The following is a 19,703-nucleotide window of genomic DNA, read 5'->3' as shown; positions in this document are numbered from 1 at the left end:
AAATTCAATTTTTATGGAATAAACGCAAACCCCACCTTGCTTTAGCCCGACTTCAACAACCAAAAGAACTCAGTGGGGTTAGCTTTCCTACTATTAGAACATATCTCTCTGCTTTCACATTGAAACATATTTGGGTTTCCCTCTCTGAAAACTACATAGACTCATCCACAGTTTGGGGTCAATGAGAACATGAACAATTTTCTCTTTTTACTTTCAAAGATGTGATTCGTATTACTCAACCCCCAAGAGGTCTACTTTACCCAATACTTACCCATTCTATAGCTATTAGTAAACCTTTGATCATTTTTTTAAACTCCATTTCTGAGAATATTTTAAAAACCCCAATCTGGTATAACACAAATATTAAATTAAATATTAGGATTCTTGGGTGGAAAGAATGGATTAATAAGGCATTATTGTCACCAGACAACTTTTCTCTAATGGCAATCTATTGGATTTTTCTGAGATACAAGGAAAGCTTCCTATATCTAACAAATATGCTTCGCAATTTCAACTTCTTAGACCTCTCCTCCTCTTATATACCTCCCAACAAACTCTTCCAGCTACAGACATACAGCCCTCTGTTTCCTTATTAGATTTTTCTACACAACTGAAGGCCTCCAACATATTATTACTTATTTCCTCAAAATCTCTTTTTTTTCCAAGCATAAAATAGAACTAGTATGGGAAACAAAGTTACATCAAGAATTTTCAGCTCATCAAAATGCATTTGTTTTTGCATCATAGTTATGTATTACAATTCAAGTTATTTTTTAGGCTCCAATTTCTTAATATATTTGATATGTTTAACTTGCCAATCTTTTAATAGGTTCATTATCATCTCTTTATTATGAGATTGTTAAATTGTACCTTAATGCTTGCTCTTACATTTGCTTGGATTGTTCTCCAGATCAGTATTTGTTTGTTGGTATTGCACATTGTTCATATGTATTTCTCAATAAAGCATTCTTAAACTCTATAATTTATAGTGTTGCTTCTTGATAAATCATGTATCCAAAATCTTTCAAACATGACACAAAGTGGAAAGATATTAATAATGTAAATTAAAACTTTCATCTGGATGGCTCATTTCTTGAGAATGGGCTGAAAATGTTATTAGTACTTTACATGGAGATAAGAGTGAGTCTCTTTAGGTTCAGTGGGGGGCAGATGTTCTTTGAAGAGATGTAATTTCCGCTCATTTATGCAGAAGATAATAGAAGGAATTAATCTGATTTAAACCATAATGTTGTTCCAGATCTTATTTTCAGAGCTTCAGAAAGTTTCTCTTCTGGTCTTTGCTTTCCTGAGCCTCTTGAGTTAATGTCTGGTGATGGCATTGCTTTATCTGTCATGTCCATTTCCTGAGATGGAGATTTTTTTTAACCATGTTTGGAGACATATTGGTTGTTTCTGAATTGTAGATGATACAGCAGGCCTTGAAGATTATATTGGTCTATAGAGGCGGTCAGAACATTCTATCAGGGTAGGGGTGATAAAGCTCTTGAAGACCTTTAATTAGTTGGGCATTGAGATAATTATGGGGATGTTGTACCAGAGTCTAGGTGAGAAAGCGCCCAAACCTGGCCTTTTGCTCTTTTCCTTCTTGCATTTCTGTGTTTCTAGTCTGACAGTGCTCTGGCCCCCGGACTAGTGCTAGCTGTCTGAGGCAGTTACTTTCTCAGTCACATCTGGAAGGGTATTGCTTCTGATGGGCTTCAAGATAATGCAGCTGGTCTTGATGAAGATGCGCTGGTGGAGGAGGAGCCAATACAGTCCCCTCAGTGATGGGATACTAAAGCAGAACTTTTCCCAGTCCTTGGTGAGTGAGATGCACATGGAGGGCATCTATCGGGCATGCCAATGTCATGTTGAAGATGCAGGTGAGCAGAGCACTGCTTCCACCCAGGTCCACAAAAGGTCTGCAGCATGCAATGCTTTATGAATGTCCCATTTAAAACATTGGGCCTTGACTTCAAAAGCAAATTTCAGGTGTTCAGGTGCACGAAATATGCTGGTTCTACGTACTGTAGGCAAAAAATAATGTTGTGTTCCATATAATGTACTGCAAAGAGGGCTCGTTGATCCAATTACTGCTGGGCAAAAACATTGGCGCACAGCACATAATCCAGCCTCTGACGACCAACTGCACCAATGAAAGATCAACTCAGATGCATGTGTTTATAGGATAAGACAGGCGCTTTTAGTCTTGAGATGCAATAGCTGTGACTTCAGGCTGAACAGCACTGCCATCTCATGATGTAATGAACACTCTTCTTGAATAAATATATCTCCAAATCAGAACAAAATGAAACAAAAACCCATTACAATGCAAGTAAACGAGAAGCTCCAAAGAAGAAGAAAGGAGTGCTATGGTGCAGCTGTAGGAGAGATGGATCACCCTTTCATGGTGTCTATTTTGTATAGAAAACAATTCAAACATCTTTATGTCATCCAACTCAACTTGACTTCCAAGAGAATGTTTTTTAAACATCTCTGGTTAAATGGAGATTTTGACTTTGTGCCCACAACGCCGTTAAAGCAGCTTCTTCAAAAAAAGAATGGTTTATTAAATTCCTACTTTGTTCTCTAAACAAGAGCTGTTTTGTTAAACTTGAATATACTTTTCTGAAAGCACTGCATCAGCTTTAAAGTTGTGTAGTTGATACAAAAGTCTCAGGCTCCATGAATCACTATCTACACTTTTACTGATTTTATCTCAAGAAAGGAGAGCGCTTAGCACGCATTAGCTTACTTCTCTGTCATCTCAGGAGCTAAGAGGAGCATGTCTAAGTATAATTCACCTGAACTTTGAAGTCTGCGAATAAGAAACCTGAACTTTGGAGCCTGCGAATAAGAAACCTACAGGGCCTGGTTAGCAGACTGACAGCAGGTGGGGGAGAAAAGGAACATGCCTGAAAGTCAAACTCCTGCAAGATCTCTCTGCAAATTAAAACTCATGTTTCCTGGGAGGAATTTAGCCGTTGGCAAGAGGTAAGAGAAATCGTGCCTAAGTGGAAGAAATTCTCACTTTCTGTGAAATATTGACTGGATGTGGTAAATGATAGTTTGTACAGAGGAAATTAGCTCTAATTTATTTCCACCTGGGGCCGTATTACAGAAGGTGCCCTTGGGGCGCAACAGGCATTTGCGCCCGCTTTGCGGCACCCCGGGGCACTTTGGTATTATAGAAGGGGGTGCAGACGCTTGTGCGTCCCCTTCTATAATACCAATAGCGCTGGTGCACTTAAAGCACCAGCGTTACCTTCAGGGACACTATTACAGATGGTGCACTGGGGGCGCAGCAGCCTTTTGCACCCACTTTGAGCACCCCTGGGGCACTTTGGTATTATAAAAGGGGATGCAGACACTTGTGCAGCCCCTTCTGTAACACCAATAGCGCTGGCGCAATTAAAGCACCAGCGCTATCAACAGAGGGTGTTCCCTCATTTGCATAGGGGCATGCCCTATGCAAATGAGGGAATTACTATGACTATGTGCCCGCGCCATCAGACACAGGCGCAGAGTCAAAGAAGCACTCAGGAGGTGCACTGACAGTGCGCCATTTAAAAGGTGGGGCACTGTCAGTGAACCTCCTGACAGCAGCCCTCTGAGGTCCCATAGACCCCCAGACATCCCCTTGCAGGTGGGTGCAGTCACTGACTGCACCCGCCTGCAAGGGGATATCTAAACTCCTTTGAAGGTGCAGTCAGGTGCCACCTGAACTGTGAAAACACGGAGCGGCTAATCCGTGTTTTGACATGAATGCGCTGCACTGGGGGCAACACGAGTTCGTGGCTGCACTGGGAGCAGCGCATACACCATAATGGGGTGCATTATCACTGTTTGCTCCGGTGCACCTTTTAAAAGGAAGCAAACAGTGATAATGTGTAATACGTCCCCAGAGGGTGTTCCCTCATTTGCATAGGGGCATGCCATTGCCTTATGCAAATGAGGGAATTCCTTTGACTGCTCCCTTGCCATATTACAGACACAGGCGCAGAGTCAAAGAACCCCTCAGGAGGCGCACTGATAGTGTGCCATTTAAAAGGTGGCTCACTGTCAGTGCACCCCCTGAGAGCAGCCCTCGGCAGGGGGTAAAGGGGATCCAATGGACCACCCGGAGATCCCCTTGCAGGAGGGTGCAGTCACTGACTGCACCCTCCTGCAAGGGGATCTCTAATCCCCTTTTAAAGTGCAGGTGGGTCCAGCCTGCAGCTGCTCCGTGTTTTCACATGAATGCGCTGCCCCCAGGCAGCGCATTATTATTGTTTGCACCCGGTGCACCTTTTGAAAGGTGTGCCGGGTGCAAACAATGATAATGTGTAATACGGCCCAGGTACAAATAAACTGCTGCAGTAAATTCTGTAATTTACCCCTTTATTTTCAGGAAAATGAAACTTCTGCAATAGATGTGTAGAGTGATGTTTGCACTGTGACAGGCCAATATAGATTTTTTATTATCAACCTACAGTAATATTGACTTTTAAACATCGTAGAATATCGAAGTCAAGAATATCAAAGTCAAGAATATCGACCTTAAGGTAAGTATTATGTTTTTTATATCGAAGTAAGTAATATTGAAGTAAGTAATATCATTAGCAAAAATATTTTATAAATAATATCGATATTTATATTAGTGTTATGAATTTTAGTATGTATTTTATATACATATATATATATATATATATGTATATGTGTTTAACATTTTTTGTACTATTTTTTTATTCTTTTTTAATATATGTGTTGAATGTTTAGAAATTAGTAGTTTTTTTAAAGTACATTTTGTGTTTTAGTAGCGTGTTGTGGGTTTTTAGGGGAATAGGGTGGGAAGTAAGTTAATTATAATTAATTCATTAATATTGTTATATATTTTGATTGATTATTAATTTATTATTACGTAATTATTAATTGGTAATTAATTTTTATTAATGGATTAATTGATAATTAAATTAAATATGTTATTTTTTATGTGTAGTGGGTTGTGGGTTTATAGGGGCTTAGGGTGGGAAGTAATTGACTATAGTTAAGTACATTTTAATTCTTATTAATTTGTAATAATTATCAATTTATTGTTATTTAATTATTAATTGGTCGGTAAGTGTTATTAATTGAATAATTGATAATTTCATTAATTCTTGTACTTTTTACGGCAAGATGGCGGCGGCTCACTAGTCCGCTGTGAGACACTCTCCTGTGCCTTAGTCAACCGAATGGGTTAGTGGAAGGCTAGGATCCCGAGATATCCATGAAGACACCGTGAGAAAGGTGAACAACTGGCGCAGAAAAGTACAAAGCTACCAATAATATTTAGCAGAATGAAGAATGAGTGGCGCCTGTCTCAAACCACCTGGGGATGTATTGCTCTTACCTGAGCAGCCACGCTCAAGACTTCATCTCATCGCGTCAGCAATCGGTCTCACGGTGCTCAGACTCTTATTACAGCTCCGTCAACAGTCTAGCTGTGCTTCTGGCATCGACCGCCCCCATACGAAGACGCAGATGGCTCCAAAAAATGCTGCGGCGGCCGCAGCTGCCTTGAAGACTCGAGCCGCCAAACAAGCGCTTCGCGATCAGAAGCTCGCTGCTAGGCGCGCTGGGTCAGTAACGGATGATGCTGCCGGATCGGACGGGGGCCATGCCCAGCACCAACTCCAGCCGAAGCAACAGAGAACTACGAGGAATACTAACACTCCGGCACCGGGACCGGGGCCGGGTCCCTCTGTGGTAGACTTGCTCCGTAAAACGCCGGCCGGAGCTGCTCCCTCCCCTCCTAATCACCACGCCACTCCAACTGCGCTCCCCAGGCCGGATTCGTCAGCGGCGGCAGCAGTGTCTGTGTCAGCAGCGTCTGCATTACTTGCGGACCTAAACTCCTCAGTAAGTGCCACACAGTTAATCGCTTTCGTACCTACAACTGACCCGCTATTATCACCGCTACCAGCATTACCGCCGCAGGATCTAACTGCTACAGTAGACTCACCAGGGAGTGCCACAGTGACTATTGCGCAACCGCAACAGCAATTACAACCGCAAGCACCAGAGGAAATGTGTGTGACTGAAGAGTGTATAACAACTACATCTGAGATAGTCACAAATGTAAATGGTACAAGCGGTACAACAAATACATCCACTGTTTCTCTGCCAGAAATACATTCAACATTGCCAAGCTCTGTCAGCGCGGAGGATAAATCGATATCACCCTCTCCACCGCATATTTTTGCTCATATCGAAGGCACCTCTGCACCAATAGAGGAAAGAAAGGTTGAAGAGCCAACACTCCCTGGGCCAGTAACCGACGAGGACGGAGCAGGAATCACGTCTGATACAGACTTGGAACCTCTTGAATTTTACACTATTTCTGAGGGTCGTGAGGACCCAGGCTGGCACCAGGACTTAGACTTAGACTCTGACTTAGATTCTTTATCCGACCTGCATACCGGCTCCAGTTCCAGTACTCAAGATAGCAATGCAGATGAGCTATTGGGAGAAGCCACAGCCGGAAGACACACAGTGATTAAAAAAAAGAGAAGCCACCATATCTCAGCAGGCCCTCATCGGGAAGGCACTCCTGCATTAGTCCCTAGCGCCCATGGAGCCCATGGAGCCTCCTTCTCTTCAAAGGAACAAGACACAACCTTAACTGCGGTAATGGACACAGTGTTGCAGGCAATCGCATCACACAGAGAGCAAACGTCTAAGGATGGTCGGAAAGCTCAACAAGCCCTACAAAAGGTACAGGGGGTGGTGCGAAAACTTTCGAAAACAGTAGCTGCATCTAATGCAAGAATGTCAGATATGGAAGATCGTATTGTGGTTATTGAGGCGGAAGCAACTGTGGTGAAAGAGCAGGTCGATGCCCACGACGCTGAAATGACTGACGTAAGATGGAAGCTTGAGCAGATGGAAAACCGTATGCGTCGCAATAATCTCCGAGTACTGGGTGTACCCGAAAAAAGTGAAGGAGATGATATACGCACCTTTATGATCCAACTCTTTAAAGACACTTTTCCTGAGCTTTCTTCATGGAATTGGGATCTGGAAGTTCAACGGGTCCACAGAACTCCTGCTACATTGCGGCCTACCAACTCGCAAAGCAAATATCCTAGGGCAATACTCGTCTACTTTGGTAACTTTTTGCTTCGTCAAAGTGTTGCAGAGAAAGCGAGGCCTGAGGCCCATCGGATCCGAGGCGACATCTCATACTTTGTCAGGCCGGACTTCTGCCACACAACTGTGGAGCGGAGATGGCGTCTCCGTCAACTAATCAAACCTTTTTTGGACAAAAAAGCTAAGGTTTACTTGAATAACCCTGCCATACTCAAGGTGTTGTATAATGGTCAGGTAAAATTCTTTTCATCCGAGATCAAAGCAAAGGCTTTTTTAGATAGCCTGACCTAATTTTCTGAGTCAATATCTTTTACTTTATGCGCCCTAAATTGGCTAAGGTCATCCTGATTACAGTATAGCCCTCGGTTGGCGGGCTCTGTTTCACAATTTAGGAAGAATAAGCTCATCGTAAAGAATAAGACATATTTCAAAGTCCTACGTTTAACACCAACCCTAATGTGTTTTTTTTTGGATAAAATCACTCAGAATAGGACTAGAATATGCTGTATAATCTATTATAGCTAAAGTTAATTTTCTCTCTCAGCATTTATGGTTTATTTCGCATGTCTTATTGGGTCCCGCGTGGTTCTAGGATGTTTATTCTTTCATAGCTTTGCATGTTTCCTTTTATTTTTTGCATATCCTCTCACTAGCCTACACATGTGTTATTTGAAGCATATAGAATTAATGACTAAGGCATGGCTACAGGGTGTTTCTCCATCATCATAGACTCTAGTGAGAGTCTTCATGCCTCATAGGGTGGAGTGCGGGGGGAGGTGGGAGGGGAAGGCCTCAGGGAAGGCCTTGGGGAGGGGGCTGAGGAGGGCGGGGGAGGGGGAAAATCAAAAAAGAAAAACTGGCAAATTCGGTCACAAACTATGTTGTATTAAAAGTATTAGGAGAAAAAGCCACAGAAATGTTAAAGAAAAGCAGAACCGCTTTATATATTTTGAGGAGAATGGGTGTCTAAAGCTTATCAGGCTAGTCTTTCAAGTTAATACATGGGGAGGATAAGCCTCTGTACTTGGAACGTGGCAGGCCTTAATCATAAAGATAAAAGGGCCCAGTTATCCCAATTAATACAACAAAACCCGGTTGATATATTATGTCTCCAAGAGACACATATCGCATATTCCGACAGGAACTTACTTAAACTACCAGGTTATAACCTAATTGCAGCTACATCCCAAACAACTAAAACCAGAGGGGTAGCCATTTTCGCTAAACCTATAATAGGCCCCCCAATTCGTAAATTAGCCGACAAGCATGGCAGATGGGTCATAATTCAGCTCCTGCAAGATATCACTATCTGTGCAATCTATGGCTCAAATTTAGATGACCCCGCTGTTTTTCGAGAGCTCGAAATCGAATTGGCCTCTTGGTCAAGTCCCCTGGTCTTCTGTGGAGATTTTAATATCGACATAGGGCAATCCTCTGGGAGTCTCTTATCTCAAAATTATAAAGGGCGAAAACCAAAGTCATATACAGCATTGGGTCAGATGATGAAAAGTCATAATTTGGCTGATGTCTGGGGTTTACTCCGGGGCCCAAATGTGGATGGCTATACATATTTTTCTTTCCCCCACAACAAATATGTTAGAATCGACTATATTATGTCAAGTATAAATCAGAAAGATATCATTGAAATAATTAAATCCCCGAAGACCCTATCTGACCACAATGCACTGACCTTTACCTTTGACACGGCTAATTTAGTTAAACCAACAATACAGTGGACTTTTGATAGAAGGCTACTGGTTAATCCAGAATATATAGCGCATATTAAATCGTGGACCCAGTCCTTTTTTGACTGTAACCAGTTTAGTGCACCCCGTATAATAGTATGGGACTGTTTTAAAGCAGCATTGAGAGGAGAGACCATTTCCTTTGTTGCTAATAAGCGAAAGCTAGAAAAATAATTCAATATGGAAATGATGCAGGAGTTGTCCAATCTTGAGGCCCATCATGCCACCCAGTTAAATCTGTCTCGTAGAGGGCAAGTTGATCTTACCTTAGATCCGGGGAAAATCTTAAATAAAATAATGATCTTAAAAAACGAGATCAATAGTACGTTAATTCAAAAAGCCGCGGAAACCTACCAGGTTAATAAGGATAGGCTGTACGAATCAGGGGAAAATGTGGGGAAGCAGTTAGCACTACGCACACGACAAAAGCAATCATTGAGCAACATTAAAAAGATAGAATTTGAGGGAAATGAATATACTACCCCCAAAGACATTGTTAAAGTATTTCAAAAATATTACCAAAAATTATATAGTAGTGATATTTCATATCCTGATAATGAAATTACAACATTCTTAAATAACTGGCTCCCAGACCATACTAATCATAAAAACATCAATGCGGAAAATAAGATTTACCTTGACAGAGAGATTACGGTCATTGAGGTAGAGATTGCATTAGCTGAGATGGCCAACGGCAAGGCGGCCGGACCGGATAAAATCCCATTGGATCTATATAAAATCCTTAGAAATCAGATAACTCCCTTTCTGTTTCATCTGTTTCTTGGAGTCCAATACCATGCAATTCCCCCTGAGTCTTGGAAACAAACAAACATAATAATTTTCCATAAGAAAGGTAAACCACCCCACCTGCCTTCCTCATATAGGCCTATATCCCTGATCAACTCCGATTCGAAGTTATACGCTAAAATATTTGCAAATCGTCTGAGCGGGGTCATCGAACGCCTTGTATCCCCGTGGCAACACGGTTTTATACCCGGCAAAGGCACTACAGACCATACTCGTAGAGCCATAACCCTACTTGACATCATGGGCGCCACGGGGGGCGAGATGTCGATGATCTTCCTCGATGCCGAAAAGGCATTCGACCGAGTACAATGGCAGTTTCTCTGGAACATCCTGGAAAGTAAAAACTTCGGAAATACTTTTATTAACGCCATTAAAGCTATTTATACCAACCCCACGGCAAAAATCTGTATTGCAGGGATTGAGTCGGATGCCATTACGGTTCAAAGAGGTACAAGGCAGGGCTGCCCATGCTCCCCGGTTCTATTTGCGCTCTATATAGATCCCCTTATTCAAAAACTACTAACCTCAACTTCCATATATCCAGTTTTTTCAGGGTCCTTTTCCACCAAAGTCATGGCATACGCGGATGACATTGCCGTAATAACCACTAAACCGTCTGAAGCAGTTTATGAAATCGAGACAATTACCCAAGCATTTGGGAAATACTCTGGGTACTCCTTGAATAGAGATAAAACTATGGTATTAGCCACTAGCAATACTCAATATGAAAGCACTCTCAGGGTTAAACAGGCCACTTATTTAGGTGTAGTGCTCTCGGCAGAGATAAGTAACATCAGCGATATTAACTATTCTCCCCTCATTGATAAAATTAAAAGCGATCTAAGAAGGGTAGATAGCCTACACCTCTCTATTATAGGTAGGGCCAATTACGTAAAAATGAATGTATTCCCGCGGGTTCTATATTTGTTTAGAGCAATCCCCCTGTTACCGGCAAAGCACGTTATAAAGACTATAGATTCCCTCATAGCAAAGTTTATGTGGAGCTACGGAAAAATAAGGCGGGCTCTTCCCCTTCTAGCACTCCCTCAAAGTAGAGGTGGCTTAGCCCTACCAAATTTAAGATTATATTTTTGGGCATCTTTATTGCAAAACATGGATCCTCTTTTGACTTCTAAACTAAGAGGCCCAACCTCTGTAATCCCTCATATACCATCAATATATGAGCTCAGTCTAGGTAAAAAACATAAGGGACTTTTTCTAAGGCAGGTTGAAACATCTTATTATAAAAAAATTAAATTAAAGACTGTTTTAGATGCTCTTTCAGTCTGGAAAGCCATCGGCAAACATCTAGGGCTTCCTACATATACAAAATATACACCTATATGGCAATGTAAAATTTTTCCTAATATCCCTAATGATAGTAGATCCCAGAGGTGGGAACTTCTAGGTATTAAAACAATCGGAGATTTTTTTGGTAACAATCTCCCACTTTCTTTTGAGCTTTTTCAATCGAGATATAACGTCCCTACGAATGATTTCCTAAAATTCTATCAAATATTAGCTAGTATCTACAATACCAAACCAAAAATTCTACCAGATAATATCCCACTATTCGATATTATAGGCAGAAAATCTACCAGAATCGGGGCCTTATATCAGTTACTTTTGGCCGACACCCCAGATGATCTAGAGCGCACGGAACAATCTTGGGCCTTAAAATTGGCAAATCCAAATGTAGATCTAGATCTCTCATTAGCCCTCTCAACAAGATATTTGATAGCCTCTAACTTAAAGGCTCAATATTATAGAATCATTTATAACTTATATTTTACGCCAGCTAAATTGTTTGCATGGGGGCTTAAGATGGATGATAACTGTCCCAGATGCAAACAACCACTTGCAAATCTCCTACATATGTTTGCTGAATGCCCCACATTGGCTACAATTAAAACTATGATGTTGGAATTTTGGACCCAAATTTTCGGGCACCAAATACATGATTCTATAACATTGCTCATTTTGGGTCATGATGACTCTTTGAAACACAATAGAGAAGAACAGGCGGTACTATTTCTGGGCTATGCCGTGCTACGGATAATTCTAGCAGCTAGGTGGAAAGATACAGAGCCCCCTACCTTTAATATGTGGCTTAGCCGCTTTATAGCTATTTATAAACAAGAAATCTCAATATACGCCACAAGAGGTAGGAAAATGAGAGCAATCGGTACACAGATATGGGAACCTATTACTAGGTGGTATAATGAAGTAAGGGGAAACCAGACATAGGACCCCTGATTGATTCTGATTCTATTTTTTTTTTGTCTCTTTTCAGTACTCTTTTTCTCTTAATTGTCATATTTTTCCCTGTGGTAGAGTTCTGTTTACAGATATCTGTGTATGTACCTCGTTATCCATATATACCACATTATTTCATGTCGCCTATCCTGTATATGTATGTTTTATGATTCGAATTTGCCAATAATAAAAAAAAAAAAATAATAATTCTTGTACTTTTTTATGTGCAGTGGGTTGTGTGTTTATAGGTGAATAGGGTGGGAAGTAATGTTATTTAAGTAAATATTTATTTAACACCTTGTCTGCTCATGACGGCTCCCGACCGCCATGAGTCACGGTACTCATGTGCTCATGACGGCCGGGAGCCGTCCGCCCATGCACGGTTAATTCCCTGCTTGTGCGGGAGAATTAATCAGAGGACCGAATTCGGACGGCTCCCTGCCATCATGAGCACACGCCTACTGTGACTCATGATGGCCGGGGGCCGCCCTCAGTATGGCAGCGCCACGCCCAGCCCCACCCCCTCTCCCATCTCGGGGGAATTTGCCCCACAGCGAAGGGGTTAATTTTATTGGTATTTATTATTAATATTTTTGTTAATTCATTAATAATATGTAATTTAAAAAATATATGTATTTAATTAATAAATATGTTAATTTAACCCCTATGCTATCCTAAAATTTCCAAACTGTTACACTCACTGGAGATGGAATAGTAATTTACACCCTAACACTACCCAACACTTTCCCTACTGTTGCTCTCACTGTAGTTGGAATAGTAATTTTTACCCCTACACTATCCAACACTTTCCCTACTGTTACACTCACTGGAGTGGGAATAGTAAATTTTAAACCCAATGCTATCCAACACTTTCCCTACTGTTGCACTCACTGGAGTGGGAATAGTAATTGTTACCCCTTTGCTATCCAACACTTTCTCTACTGTTGCACTCACTGGAGTGGGAATAGTCATTTTTACCCCAACGCTATACAACACTTTCTCTACTGTTGCACTCCCTGGAGTGGGAATAGTAAATGTTACTTCTATGCTTTCCAACATTTTCCCTACTGTTGCACTCAATGGAATAGTACTTTTTACTCTACGCTATCCAACACTTTCCCTACTGTTGCGCTCACTGGAGTGGGAATAGTAATTTTTACCCCTAAGCTATCCAACACCTTCCCTACTGTTGCACTCACTGAAGTGGGAATACAATTTTAACCCCTACGCTATTCAATACTTTCCCTAATGTTTCACTCACTGGAGTGGGAGTAGTATATTTTACACCTACGCAATCCAACACTTTACCTACTGTTGCACTCACTGGAGTGGGGACAGTAATTTTAACCTCTACGCTATCCAACACTTTCTCTACTGTTACACTCACTGGAGTGGGAATAGTAATTTTTACACCTACGCTATCCAACATTTTCGCTACCATTGCACTGTTTGTAGTTGGATAAGTAATTGTATTCCCTCCCCTATCTCATATTTTTTGTATTATTTTAGTAAATGTAGTATAGAATTAATTTTTAAAGTATTAAAAATAATTGACATTTGTTTAATTTGTTATATATATTTATTACATTTTTACTTATATTATTGTTTTATGTGTAGAGTTGTATTTGTAATTTATAAGATATTTTGAAACAATTTATCAGTTATTAAAATATTTATAAAAAATATTATTAAGTATATATATTATATGTATATGTTCAATTTATTTTTACATTTTATATACTAGTTATAATTTGTAAACATTTAAAAAAATTTTAACTATGTTTATTTTAACTATATGTATTATTTACTTTTTGTAAGTTATTGTTGACTTCGATATTGTTGACCAATATTTTTGCGCCAATATTTCTGTAGGTCGATTTTCTGTCTCTCGATATTCTGTCAGTGATTCCTGAATAGTCCCTTAGTGCTTTTACTAGTAGGTGTTATTCTCATTACATAGCAATAACTCAGTAGTATTCATTTAATTATGACCAGAAGAATGACATGCTTTATCATTAACCAACTGCGAACCAGGGACCTGCACGTAGGCCTGGTGGAAGTAGTTTGGATGGACTGCACTTTATCCGCATTTTCAGGTGATTTGGAGGTCGACAAATCATCAAACTTTTTTTTAATGGAAGGGAGCGGGCACTTCTTTCACATCTCAGTCTTACACAAGAGTTGGGACCTATCTCTAAGACAAACCTCTGAAATATATGCCCCACCCAGCCCAAAGGGGTATCATAAAAGGAGGTGGTTTTTCCATACATCCCTTGGGTTTCTACTGTCACAATCAGGAGGCAGGGCTTTAGTGAACATCTTTCTGTGCATGAGGTTGAAGTTGGGGTAGGTACTATGGAAGCAGGCTCTCATTAAGGGGATCGTTCTTTGAAGCATGCCTGCAGCAGATGGCCAGGTGAGAACATGAGCAATCTCCAAACAACATGATGACAATTCTCCTTATGCTAGGTCAACAAAACACCGACTTTTCCTTGTACGATTGCAGTTCCTATTCTGGTTTGATCAGTGTGATCTTGGATTGGATCAAGGCCTAATTTGGTAGCTGTGCAGGGGAGACTGTAACCATCTCTAGCTAGGATACATTTAAACAAGGCAGTATGACAGTGTCACAGCAGCAGCATCTTTGAACTGGTAAAGTTTGGCTCTGACCATGTGCAATGATAGGAAGGGCAACCATTGGCCACTAAGAGATTGTGCCTTTCTTGTGCACGCATGTGCCTTGTTCTTTAGCTTTTCAGCTGTCTAAGCAAAGGCATGATGCAACAAGTAGTTGTGTTAATCCTGCTGAGCTAATGTCACTGCAGTGATGTTTGCTGCTGTTATGATGAACAGCTGCTAGGAAAAACATGTGACTAAGAAGAGGGAGTCTTTGGAGAGTCGCTTGCCCTTTTCGCTACATAGGAGCTGTAAATGGAAAGACCACCTATGGAAATGTGCATTCCCTTTCAGAACAAAGGATGAAGGAGTAAACACTAAGGCTCTGATTACGAATTTAGCTGTGCATGGACTGCCAGACCCGCGGGGACGCAGCGATGGCAGTCTCTCGACTCCCCTATTACGATATGGGCGGTGGGACAGGCACAGCCCTGCTGCCAGGGAACTCATGCACCCTGGGGGTGTTGCAGCGGTCAGGAGGCAGTAATATGCTTGGTGGGATCGTCGTGGTCCCGTCAAGCATATTACAAGTTTCCTCTCCACCCCAGTTGTGGTGGAGTGGAAACAAAGGGGTGCCTACAGGGCACCCCTATGCCTCACGCCTTGTGAATACACAAGGGGGGTTAAAACATGTGCCCCCCTGCGTGCATGCACACAAGTTCCTGGACAGCATAAACTTTTCAGTCCATGCTGTGCAGGAGCTGTTTTTGGCATTGCCATTGTGTTACCCATTTTCAGGTCACCATCGTGGGAACATCAAAAACAAAGCCCGCCAGAACAGGAGGAAACTCCTAATCTGGTAAACGGTCTGAGCACGGCTTAGGTGGTGCGGCGGACCCGGCATTGCACCGCTAAGGTCATAATCGAGTCCTAAGACAAGATGTATAAAGGGACAGGCCAAAGGAAGTAATGCCAAAATGATCAGGCCTTCTGAAGGAACACATTGTCTCTAAGAGTGACTAGAGAGAAGCTGACAAGAGAGTTTTTACTCGTGCAAATCACCAAAATAGCAAATACGTTAGCAGCATGATATACTGACAGTAATCATTGATCCTAGTAATTGTTCAAGGTTTGTTTTGTGTGTGTTTAAATAAAGGGAGCAAAATGATTTCACTCTCATCAGAATATAGTGGATAGCCACATCAGGCCGGGGTGACATTTTATTTATGACAGCATTATCTCTTACAAGTTCTACCATTTCACATTATTGTTGGAACACAAAACACCTGTGATTTCTCGACGTTGCGTAATTGAAAATTTGTTCGGTCAAAAATCCAATCCAGGGAGCACGGGAGGAACGCAAATGAACCAAACACTATCGGCTGTTCGTCACATTATTTTCAATGTACCATTTTTTAGAGTGAATTGCATGCATCCTTACCTCAAAAATTGGTGCAAGGCCACATTTTCCTCTAAAAAATAGTGCAAAAGGCCAAAGATGACATTGTGCATTCCAGCACATAATTTTGTTTACACTGATACGTGGATGCGATTTCCGTTAAGGAAATTACGCAAATGTCACCCAGGCTCAATCCTGATAAGGGACGAGAGGGTACCAGTAATAATCTTCCTCCCTCCATTCAACCCATTGACATGTACTAGAATCTTACAGCCATTACTACATGCTTCTGTATATGTCCTCCCAATGATTTTGCTCTTACCATGCATGCCTCCCACATTGTCTGCAAAGGCCAGGTAAATCATCACACTGGATATATCCCTAAGCCTACCAGCTCTGTAATAACTCACAATTCTCCTGTCTTAGCTGTCGATGCTATGCTTTCTTGCTCGCGTCTTCTTCTTTTCTTCACTTTTATGGATTTCCCTGAAGAAAATGATCACCTTCTTCCATATACCGCCTACCTCCAATCCTATCTGTTGTCTAGGAGGCCTCGGTTTTTGAAACTTCTGTAATCGCCTCCACTTCTCATGTCCCTATTGTTCATCCTTTTAGGTGTGGTCCTTTTACCAACTCCTCTTGTGCTCCCAACACACCTTTCCGATCCCTGATGACTGCAGCCCTTTATCCTGGACACACAGCTTCTTTTTCCTCTGCTCTTTTCCTACAAGCCTCCAGCCTTTCAACCAGAGTCAGCACATAGGACTCATCTTCATCAGCACTCCACCAAAGGTTGTACTCTTTTACCCTGCTCTCCGTGTCCTCCATTCCTCCCCTTATGCTCCAACTTTTGAAGTTTCCAATCCGTGTCCTCTTTCCTCTGTTTCATGGCCCACAATCGTATCCAAAACTCCTCTCTACATTTGCCACTAGTTTCACTTGCTGTGCTTGTTCAACTCTCTGCTTGGGTCCCGTTCCTTTTTTGATCCCCTCGCCATTCTCCTGTGCTATTTTTCCCATCTAGCGGCCTCTTCTTCACATTAACATATTCCCTATCTCGGTGCTTCCCCTGTGATCTGAGTCACTTCATAGCTTACCCTCCTTACCAAAGGCTGAGGGTGGAGTTTCTGCAATGTCTGCTTTGTTTTTTTAGTGCCGTTTGCCCTTAACCATCACTGTTCTGCTAATGACCCCTCCCTTCCTTGTCTGTACCACTTTCACGTCCCACGTCAATTCCGTCCACTATTCTCTCAGGATTTCTATTAATCTTTTATTTGTTTTCCTATAGATTGAAATTGTACTGCCTCATATATTCCAATATGCCTTTTATCTTGGTAGTCATGTTTTCATCCCCATAAACCAGCTGCTTCTTGGAGGCAACTTCAATGTTATAGTGTTGCCTCACCCTTTACCATTGATTTGCTTTGAAGGTTGCTTAATAGGCATCTGTGCTTCTTTTTTGTCCTCTTTACCTACTTCCTCCTCATATTGTATTGCTTTGTGATCCTAGCTTAGTGTTGTGTTCCTGTTGGTGCCTCGTTGCCTGAATTGATCATTGACATACTTTTCCTCCATGGCTGTTCAGCCACAATGCATTGTATCATATTGTTTCATGGAATGTTGCCCAACATCTTCACACCATGTTCAGCACATAGGTTCTCTGGATGAAATGTATGTATGTATGCATGTATTTATATATGTGGTTTCTGTATAGCACAAACGTGCACAAAAGGTAGTGCTGTGTAGTGGCAAAGACAAACATATACAGTCAACAGGTGAATGGAGAGATAGATGGGTTCAGGAAACAGAAGTAGCCTATCACTGCATAGTGATATTTTTGTTCTTCAAAGTGGTGTGTGGTCATTTTTTTTTATTGGAGCAGTGTCAGGCAATCCCGATGGATATAGGCATATCATTCCTGATCCTAGGTGCATAGTGGATAAGGCTAATTACCTTTTTTCGTTTTTACATGGATTGTTTGATTATTTCCCTCCATACTGGGTATTTCTGGTGATCGCCTCTCTGGGAATGAAGCTATCTTAACGCCCCTTGGGTTTTCAGACATGTCTCTCTCTTTTAAATCTGGCATCCTCAGCATTGGCAATCCTTAGATGAAACCCACCAGCCTGCAAAGTGATCAAGTGACCTAACTCTTTGCCTCAGCACCTGGCATGCTTGGCAGAAAATCCTCCAAATGTCCTGACAAAGGTCAGGCAGTACTTTCCTTGTTTGTGGTAACTTGATGATGTCGCTACGTAGCACCTTTTCTTTGAAGATTGTCTACCTCTGTGCTGTAGCGAAATCGCCAGTACTGTTTTTGGAGAGGTGCATTCCCTCTGCGTTCCCCTCAACGGCACCTTTTGTGTCCATGATGATTCTTGCCACAGTTGGATTCCACCACTCACTGAGGTGATGCCGGTCCAGTGATGTACACTTGCCGCCAACTTGGAGACCTTCGGTCTTCTTCTCAAGCTGAGTTATCAAGGGTAATGTCCATCACCTTCCCCACCAGCAACATCTGTTTTTGCCACAAACCGACAAGCTTAAAATGTTCCCTCCTGGGGAATGCAGTGTAACTTAGAAAAAGCATACTACACTGACTAACTGATATGTGTTCAGGAATAAAACTCTCAGCTTTGCTTTACCAGTCTGTTTGAGTTCCTTGCGACCCCTTGGCATTTATCGAATAACACTTGTGCTTAAATCTCAGTTTTTAAGCTTTCTGTCTCGTTGTGCAAGGCCTGTTATTTTCTTTTTCTTTTCTCCTGTCTTTTCTTTCCAAAACCCAAGCAAAAATCCAGGCCAAGAGGCACAAGCAAATTCCAAGCATAAACCATAGGCCAAAAAACGCTGCAAGCGAAATCCAGGCAAAAACCAGACCTGAACGCACAACTGCAATCACAGATATAGGGCCGCCTCTAACGTTCCCCAAGTCCAGAAACCCACCTGATTTCAGAGGCCTCCCCATTGACTTCCTTTCACTGATAGGAGCAGTCCTTTTCCAATGCAGAATTCTACCAAGAGGCTTAATCATGTGATTCTGTTTTTCATGGGAATGCTACAAAATGCTCCCAAATCTGCAATGAGCCCTGGAACCATCAGCAGAAGCATGCTCACTCCAAGACGGAGAATCTTTGATCGCTGGCAACAAAGGCCAGTGTCTCAATACAGATTTGAAATGTCACGTCTGGTCTACGCCTGCACCATTCTTCTAGCTGCATTTCAATACATTTAGATCAGTAAGACCATGGACTTTTAATTCTGTTAGATTAATTCATGAATTCGATACTATTAGCAATGGCTATTTTTTTTTGGTTGCAAAGAAGACATAGTGCAAATTTTACATGAGACTGCAAAATCTATTTTGGCCTTTACTGACGAGTTGCATATTTTGAACCATTCCGACCATCCTCAATGTGTATTCAATTTAAAGTAAATGTGCTTATTAACATGGAATTATTACCCAGCAGGACAGTTCCTTTCATGTGTACATTTCAGCTATACATCATGCTAGCTTTCAATGTCTTTAAACACATTTCATATGCACCCTAATGTTAGTAAATCAAAACATATTAATAAATATCGCATATTTGCATGGTACATTTTCTAAATAAACACATTTATAAATTATGTTAGTTTTTCATTTAACGTGGTAATTTCACATAATAAAAAATGGTTGTGTTAGTTTAATCCGTCCCAGCTGTTTTCATATGCTTTAGCCCAGCACTTTTAGAGCAATGGATCTACTTTTCTCTAATATTAGCAAACAC

The sequence above is a fragment of the Lissotriton helveticus genome, chromosome 4_1, assembly GCF_964261635.1.
Source record: "Lissotriton helveticus chromosome 4_1, aLisHel1.1, whole genome shotgun sequence".
Lineage (NCBI taxonomy): Eukaryota > Metazoa > Chordata > Amphibia > Caudata > Salamandridae > Lissotriton > Lissotriton helveticus.
This window is presented reverse-complemented; position numbering follows the sequence as displayed.